Genomic DNA, 9,538 nt, shown 5'->3' with positions numbered 1-9,538 from the left:
CAATAATGAGTGAGAGAAAAAGAGAATTTTTCATTAAAAGTATGGCCACATCACCAGTTACCACTCTTTTGATTCACACCTTTCCAGCCCACCAATCAATTCTGAAGCAGAAGGAGAAGCCCAGGGACCCAGAATTTAAAAAGTCCCACATCGCCAGGAATCAAGGCGTCTGAGAGAGAAAAAGTTCAAACTGGATAATACAATCAAAATAATATGGAAATTGGCTTTTGGACTGGTTATGGCAGTGACAACAGTGAATGTCTGAAAGAACTGTTGTTAAACTATGTAATGAGATACTACACCTGTAATTTACCTCCACCACCTAGTTCATACCCTGGCATTTTCTTACAGTAACCTAATGAGTAAGCTCTGTGCCTCATCTGACTCCGAGTGCTACACTGCAGTGAACAGGGTCAGAGAAAGGTAACCACTATAAAAGGAGTGGAAGTAGAGGGAAACCATAAACCTAGGCTCTAAGCTCCAGAGGGCAGATAACTAACTACTCTGCCCAACTTGAATGCCTGGGGGTGGTGGCAGAAGTTGACCTGCCCTGGAACTCATCTCCATAAGCTCTTTGTTGTTGAGAGCAATCTCTTGGAGGTACCCCAAGTCATCACACATCCACAATTACATGGGGCATTAATGTGCTAGAAAAGATTCATTCAACTGTAAGAAATAAAATTAGTAGGCCGGGCACCACTCACGCCTGTAATCCTAGCTCTTTGTGAGGCCGAGGCAGGTGGATCACTTGAGGTCAGGAGTTAGAGACCAGCCCAACCAACATGGTGAAACCCTGCCTCCACTAAACACACTAAAATTAGCTGGGTGTGGTGATGGGCACCTGTAATCCCAGCTACTTGGGAGGCTGAGGCAGGAGAATCACTTGAACCCGGGGGTGGGGCAGAGGTTGCAGTTAGTGAATATCGTGCCACTACACTCCAGCCTGGATGACAGAGTGAGACTCCATCAAAAAAAGAAAGAAGGAAAGAAAGAAAGAAAGAGAGAGAGAGAGAGAGAGAGAGAAGGAAGGAAGGAAGGAAGGAAGGAAGGAAGGAAGGAAGGAAGGAAAGAAGGAAGGAAGGAGAAAGAAAGAAAGAGAAAGAGAGGAAGGAAGGAAGGAGAAAGAAAGAGAGAGAAAGGAAGGAAGGAAGGAAGGAAGGAAGGAAGGAAGGAAGGACGGAGAAAGAAAGAAATGTTTATAGCAGTTTTATTCAAAATAAGCAAAAAATGGAAATAATCCAAATGTTCAACATAGGAGAAAGGATAAATTATGATATTTATATACAAAAGAATACTATTTAATCAATTATACCTTAAGGCTGTTAAAAATAAAGAATAAACAAAAGAATACTATTTAGCAATAAAGTCAAAAAATTAAAATAGCAGTTGTCTCTTTGAATAAGAGGTACCTTATGGAATTGACTGAAAAGAGGCACAAGGGAAGCTTCTGGGTGCTGCAAATGTCTATTTTTTATTTGGGTGATGGTAACTTGAGTAAGTATACTTGTGAAAACTTATCAAATTGCATTTTCTGCATGTAAAACATGTACCTCAATAAAGGAAATAAATGGCTAGTTAAAAAATAATAAAATTACAATATAGTCATATAATGAAATAGTATGCATTTAAAATTATGATGTAAATCTATATTTATTGACATAGAAAAATGCCTACAATATATTAATAAATATAAAAGCAGAATCCAAAACAGACTGGAGAATACCATTTTTATAAAAAATATGATATTAAATATTGATATGGGTACGGACAGGAAAAGGAAGTCATGCAAAATGAAACTGCCAAGATATTAAAACTGGTTACTAACATTTTATGATGAGTTTTACTACTTCAAACAGAAATCATTAAGATAGTTCCATATTTTTTAAAAGCACAAAATGAAAGCATTGCAACAACATCAAAATAAGACCAAGGTCTAAATTCGTGTTTCTCAATAGAGGTGATTTTTCCCCCAGGGGACATTTGGCAATGTCTGGAAATATTTTTGTAGTCTCAACTAGGAAGGAGTGATGGCAACATTTAGGGTAGAGGCCAGGGATGCTGCTGGACATCTTACAATGCACAGGACAGCTCCAACAATAGCCATCTGTACTAAAATGTTTATAGTGCCAAGGTTAAGAAACCCAGGTCTGCCTAAATGGACATAAGATAGGGCCTATTTATAAGACAGAAGTAGTACAGTGTTGACTTATTTCTCTTATTTCAAACAGTTCAGAAGTTGCCTCTCATTCAGAATCTCCATAAATCCCGTGGCAACCAGCCTTCTCCTGCACCTAACATAACGCTCTCTGCATATCTGGAGGGATGGCTCTTGGAGAATCAGTTGTGCAAGGTCACTAAGAGCCAACCTTGACTTCCATATCAGAAAAGAATACTTATAGAGGCAGAAACCTCTGAACTGGCCATGAATAGCCAAAAGGAAGGGTATGATATTCCACTCCCTGCCTCCTCTCCACTCCTTCCGCTACCAGGAAGGGCACTGATTCCTGGAAGGACCAACTCCATCACATTAACCTCCTCATGGGCCCTCATAACCACTGCTTCCCAGAAGAGGGATTGAGATGTTGGGTTTTTGATAGCATAAGTAGTTTTTTTTGAATCCTCAGCAAGATGTTACCAAGATAGGTAAGAGTTTTCTGGGGAATGTGAGGGTGATCTGGCTGTGACATATGTCATCCCATTAATGGCCAGGATTGACTTAGCTGATCTGGTTGGCTAGGCGGGTATCCCCTTCCTCCCTCACCCCTCCATGTGCATCCCTCCTGAAGCTGCATGTTCGGTCCGAGAGGATGACCATCCCTGATAGAGGAGAACTGGTCTTTGGTCAAGGATATACAAGTAGCTGCACTCCCCTGCTAGAACCTCCAAACAACCTCTCAAGGTAAGAGTTTTTTGGAGAGATACATAGTTTTCTGCATTCTTTAAATTCCAATCAGTATATCAAGACTTAGACCTTGCTGACTTCACCATTAAGCCTGGAATAGGGAGAACTCAGGCTATGCTCTAAGGGAGACCTCTGCCACGTGGGAAGGGTAGGGCTGACATATGCCATTCCCAGAGCAGGGGGCAAGGAGAAAAGAGATGCGGGAGCAAAAAGAGGCAACTCATCCAGCAACCTGCTCCAGACCAAATTCCCAGAGGGGAAAAATCAATGGACACATCTAGGCAAATATGAGGGAAGCTTGGGGCTAGTTGTTTTCTTCACCCTATATAACCTAAGGGAGCTGAGAGCCTCCAGAAAAAGATCATGTCCTGTCTGAGGGTGTAACCACCCAATCTGTTCACCTTGCCTGCTGCCTAGACAGAGCCAATTTACTAAGACAGGGGAATTTCAATAGAGAAAGAGTAATTCATGCAGAGCCAGCCATGCAGGAGACCAGAGTTTTATTATTACTGAAATTAGTCTCCCTGAGCATTCTGGGATTAGAGTTTTTAAAGATAATTTGGCGAGTAGGGGCAGGGGAAGTGGAGAGTGCTGATTGGTCAGGTTGGAGATGGAATTATTGCTGGTCAAAGTGAGTTTTTCTTGCTGTCCTCTGCTCCTGGGTAGATATGGCAGAACTGGTTGAGCCAGATTACCTGTCTGGGTGGTGTCAGCTGATCCATCAAGTGCAGGGTCTGCAAAATATCTCAAGCCCTCATCTTTGGTTTTACAGTAGTGATGTTATCCCCAGGAGCAATTTGGGGAGGTTCAGACTCTTGGAACCAGAGGCTGCATGACCCCTAAACTGTAATTTCTAAATGTGTAGCTAATTTGTTAGTCCTACAAAGGCAGACGGTCCCCAGGCAAGAAGGGGGTCTTTTCAGAAAAGGGTTGTTATTAATTTTGTTTTAAAGTCAAACCATGAACTGAATTTCTTCTTAAAGTTAGTTTGGCCTATGCCCAGGAATGAACAAGGACAGCTTAAAGGTTAGAAGCAAGATGGAGTTGCTTAGGTCTAATTTCTTTCACTGTCATAATTTCCTCACTTATAATTTTGCAAAGGTGGTTTCTATACGAAGAAAGCCAGGTGGATGAACCTGAAATACAGCCCCTATTCCCTCACTTCTGAGCAGAGTGTGCTGTGGATCCAGACACTGCTGTGTTCCCTGGGAATGGGTAAAGAGGTGCTGAGATAACCAGCAGGCTCCCTGAGGCCTGGGCTGGAGAGAGATCAAGGACTGCAAAATTATGGGCAAATGGCAGGACTTCAGCTATGGGTGCCATTGTGATATCCAACACCACAAGGTACAACTAATCAGTAGCACTTCAAAGGACACCAGACCTGGAGCAGGAACAAGGGAGGTCCCAAAAGGACTGACCCCCACTACGTGCATTAGAGGTCCCTCAATTCCTTGTCCCCATGAGGTCCCCTGAATCTTTCCTTAACCCTGACTGTATCCACATGCCAATTTAGAGAAGAGAAAGGGGGTTGGTGCAGGGGTGGGGGGCGTGGGGGAAAGAAATTTGAAGATGGAACATTGACCTGAAAGAGACTGTGTAGATTGAAATGGACTGAAATAATGTGAATTGTCAAGTGTGTCACCGTGCTCACCTTCACTACCCATGCCACAGGTTCCTCATGACCAAGGTTAGGCCTGTCAACCTAAATAACAAACCAAAAGAGACTCCCGAAAGATAATGAGCTTATTTGGGAGTGCACAGAGATTTTGCAAATCTGGCATATGCAGGCTTTGGAGACTGGAGGCACATCCAAAGTGGCTGAGGCAGGGGGAAGTGTTTAAAGGCAAAAGGGAGAAGTATACACCATTTGTTTTAAAACAGAGAATGTTGGCTACAGGGGCTCATCACAGGAGTTGACACCGGTTCATTCATGGAGACAGTGTGTCAAGCAAGTGTTCTTGTGCATCCTGCTAGCTGTCCTTGTGACTCATGTAGCAAGCTGCAGTTTAGGAAGTTCTTGGCAGAAGTTTTTACTACAGGCATATGTGCATGAGAGTCCTTCAGAAAGTCTTTGTAACAGTATATGTCAACTTGGCTAGGCAAGCAAGCGTGTGCAGTTGTCTGGTTAAACAATAGTCTAGGCATTGCCATGAAGATATTTTGTAGATGTGGTTAACATCTATAAGCAGCTGACTCTAAGTAAAGCAGGCTACCCTTGATAATGTGGATGGGTCTTATCCAATCAGTTGAAGGTTTCAGAACAAGGACTAAGATTTCCCAGAGTAGGAGGAATTTACCTCCAGGCTAAAATATAGCCATCTTTCCTGAATTCCAGCGTGCTGGCCTGCCCTACACATTTCAGACTCAAGACTACAACATTAACTCTTGCCTGAGTTTCTAACGTGGCAGCCTGACTTACAGATTTCAGATTTATCAGCCCTCACAACTGTGTGAGCCAATTCTCCCTCTCTCCCTCTCTCCCTCTCTCTCTCTCTCTCCCTCTCTCCCTCTCTCCCCCTCTCTCTCCCTCTCTCTCTCTCTCTCTCCCTCTCTCTCTCTCTCTCTGTGTGTGTGTGTGTGTGTGTGCATGTCCTATTGGTTCTTTTTCTCTAGAGAGCCCTGATTGATGCACTTGGCAATATATATCAGGTTGCAAAGGCATATACCCTTTGAACTAGGAATTCTACACTAGGAATTCCACCCTCAGCTGTACTCATGCATAAGTGAAATTATGCATACACAAGATTCTGTAAGTACTGAATAAATAATTAAATGCCCTTTACTAAAGTATTTTAAAATTATAGTACACACATAGCTAGAATAATTTGCAACCATAAACAAAAAAAGCTTCCTGTATTCTTTGATTGAATTTCATCCAAGATAATGTTAAGTGAAACCAAGATACAGAATTGAGTATATGTTTACTACCATTCATATAGAAGGAGGAAGGAGCGAGGGCATTGTATACACAACACACACACACACACATACACACGCACACATACGTATTCTCTGGAAGAATATTTAAGGAATTGCTAATATTGGGTAATATTGATTCTGGAGAATAAGAATATCTTTTTGTAACTTTAGAGTTGGTACCACATATCATGAAAACAAATCAATTGTGAGTGGAATTAAAAGGCACACCACATAACATTTATAAAGAAAGGATGCAGAATCCTGGGTGGCTGCTCGTATTACAATGAGTCTTCCTCAGTAGTGCTCTCGGGTTTGTGATTGCTCTGCCCTCTAGAGGCGGCTTTGAGAAGTGCTTGAGATGAACGTCTGTGTGACCTCCCTCATCAGCAGGCTCCGCTTAGTCTAGGAGCACAGGCCTGAAGTGGGTGCTTACAGGATGGTTTTCCTTTGGCTACCTGCCTTCGTTTCATCTGGCAACAGTGGTTCCGGTAATGTTGGCAGTCAGTAGCTATTATGGTGGGAAGAATCAGAACTTGAATAAATCACAGCGCTACTAAGATCCCGTTCTTAAAGGCAGAATCACACACAGTAAAAGAGAATTTGAGGTCTTCAGTTACTAATGAAATACCAAGACTTCTTTATTACTCAATTTGGGTCAAAAAATATCAACTAGAAAAGAAAGTTGGGAATGATTATCCACGTATATTTATGAGTGTAGCATCTGACGTATAAATGAATTACATACTAATCATGAGGTTGGATTTTAAATCTTGACATACTCAAAATGTACAGAAAGGACTTTGTAATCACATGTTTTCACTGCAGGCTGCAGCTGAATAGTGAGATATGAAAAATACATGATTGAACTATTTAATTTTTTGAAATTTAAACATATAATTTAGCAATATAGCATATATATAGCAATATAGCATATGTATGTATACAATATAGCATACATACAAATACATATTTCACTATCAGGCAATGTTAATATTTTTTATTGGCTTCTAATTTCTTTAATTATTATTTTATAATAGATGCCTTTTATTGAAAGCTCACTGTTTGCAAAGCAGTCTACATTTATTATCCCATGAAATCCTCAAACAACAAAAGGTAGGTGTCAATACCACTGCCAGTAGGTGACTCTGCCAGACAATGAGTAATAAGATAGGTAAGAATGGCTACGGGGAAAGTCAGCTGGGTTTTAGTTATAGTCGCATTTCAGAAAATTATGTAGCATGCTGACTTTAACAACCTAAGCGTCTTCTCTGAAGGGGTGGCCTGCCCCTCCACACCTGTGGGCATTTCTCGTTAGGTGGAACGAGAGACTTGAGAAAAGAAATGAGACACAGAGACAAAGAATTGAGAAAGAAAAAGTGGGCCCAGGGGACCGGCGCTCAGCATACAGAGGACCCACGCCGGCACCGGTCTCTGAGTTCCCTTAGAGGGATAATTGATAATTATCTTTACCATCTTAAAGATAAGGGAGTGGCAGGATAATAGGATCATTTTAGGGAGAAAATCAGCAGTAAGACATATGAACAAAGATCCCTGTGACATGAATAAGTTTAAAGAAAAATGCTGTGCCTTGATATGCATATGCAAACATCTCCATAAACCTTTCAGCAGCATTGCGCCAGCAAGTCCCACCTTTTGCCGTAAGGCAGTTTTCTCCTTTCTCAGTAAACAGAGCATACAATCGGGTCTCACACTGAGATGTTCCATTGCCCAGGGACTGGCAGGAGACAGATGCGTTTCTCTATCTTAACTGCCAACATCCACCAAAAGGCCTTCTTTCCTCTTGTACTAGTCCTCCTCAGCACAGACCCCTTCACGGGTGTCGGGCTGGGGGACGATCAGGTCTTTCTCTTCCCACGAGGCCGTATTTCAGACTATCACACGAGGAGAAACCTTGGACAATACCTAGCTCTCCCAGGCAGAGGTTCTCGCAACCTTCCGCAGTGTACGTGTCCCCGGGTACTTGAAATTAAGAGAATGGTGATGACCTTTAACCAGCAAGCTGCCTTCAGGCACTTGTTTAACAAAGCACATCCTGCACAGCCCAAAATCCATTAGGCCTTGAGTCACCACAGCACATGTCTCTTGCAAGGACAAGGTTGGGGGTAGGGTCACAGATTAACAGCATCTCAAATACAGAACAAAATGGAGTCTCTTATGTCTACTTCTTTCTATATAGACACAGTAACAGGCTGATCTTTCTTTCTTTTCCCCACATTCTCCATGTGTGCACACAGGGTAGACCTTTGAAGAGTGGCGCTGTAGCTTCTAGGGTAAAGGCTGTGTTAAGTCAAGGCAGGATGACAGTTCCGCTTCCTCCCAGGCTAGTGCAAAGGGCTATTCACTAGGATTAAAGCCTTCTCTCTCAGACTGAATTGCTCACCCCCCTAAACCCCTCCGACAGAAAATGTGGAGTCCTCATTTATACCCTGGTAGCCCCTACCTAATAGGGTGGTAAATTAATTACCAAACACGCAACAAAGGATATGGAAGGTTTAGCAGAAATGGCAACATTTTGAAATAAATGACTGTAATGTGTGCTCTGCCTGCCACCCTAACTGGCACACATTTTGCAGGTCAGTTGCTTTCCCTATGGCCAAGAGGAGGAAAAGCATCTCTCGGATTTTAGCTTGGAGGAGGAAGAGTTCAGGCTGCCAGAACTGGACTGGCACTGCTGAATATCCCGAGGCGAGGTCCGAAACTTCCTCGGGAAGCTCTGCCGCGCCCCCACCCACCCCACCAGACTGCTGGAATCTTGGGACCGCAGACCCCACGGCCCACATCCTTCCTCGCTGAGGGGAGAGGAGGGGTGCTTCGGCAGGGCGGGGCGGGGCGGAAGGGAGGTTGGGGCTGGACTGTGGGATAAGATCGCCCTGGTGAGGCGGAGCGGATCTGGACCCCAGTCTAATAAAGGCTGCGTAAATAAAGGTGACGTTAATAAAGGACGGGACGGGGCGCGCGGTTGCCAGGGGCGCCAGCGTCTCGGGGCTGCCCTAATGGCTCCGGCTCAGTGCGCAGCGCCAGCGCGTGTCTTGTCCCGGCTGCGTCTCTGGGCCCCACGGGCCCCTCCTCACATGGCAACGATTGTGGCTACTAGTCCAGGCGGCTTAGCCTCTACAGTGGGTCCAGGACCCGCTCCAGCTGACTTCCGACTCGCTGGGGCCAACTGAGCCCTGGTCTTCCCGCTCCTCCGATCTCCCACGCGAGTCGCCGCCTGAGCTAACTCCCCACCCCCGGGCAGACCCGGGAGGGCTTTGATTACCTGGGGTCTTCCGCTTCCTCCAAGATGTCAGCTCCGCTTCAGGAACCGACTGAGACTTTGGCTCAGACTTTGGTTCCATTCCTGGACACCAGTTCAGCTGGAGAGCTGCCCCAGGGCCACAGCAGTTCGCTGCTGTACACCGGGATCTGAATGACAGGCTTACTCGGCAAAGAAGGCTCCGGGAGCCAGAGGTGGTTGCAACGCTACACTGGGATCAGAACCAGGCCCCAGCTTGGCCTCTTCGCCTCAAAAGTAGGTTTCTAACTGTAGATCTAGATCAGGCTGCAGATCATCAGGCATATGAAATACTTGTTCCACCTCTAGATAGAAATCAAAAGCAACGAACTTGACTGTTTTGCCCAAGAACCCGAAGAAAGATCTAGCTCAGCATCAAAGGCTTGCCAGGGTTGTTGTCGGAACTCCATACCGATTCGTAT

This window comes from Trachypithecus francoisi, unplaced genomic scaffold (assembly GCF_009764315.1).
Source record: "Trachypithecus francoisi isolate TF-2019V2 unplaced genomic scaffold, Tfra_2.0 Lachesis_group19, whole genome shotgun sequence".
NCBI lineage: Eukaryota > Metazoa > Chordata > Mammalia > Primates > Cercopithecidae > Trachypithecus > Trachypithecus francoisi.
Note: the sequence above shows the minus strand (reverse complement) of the source record.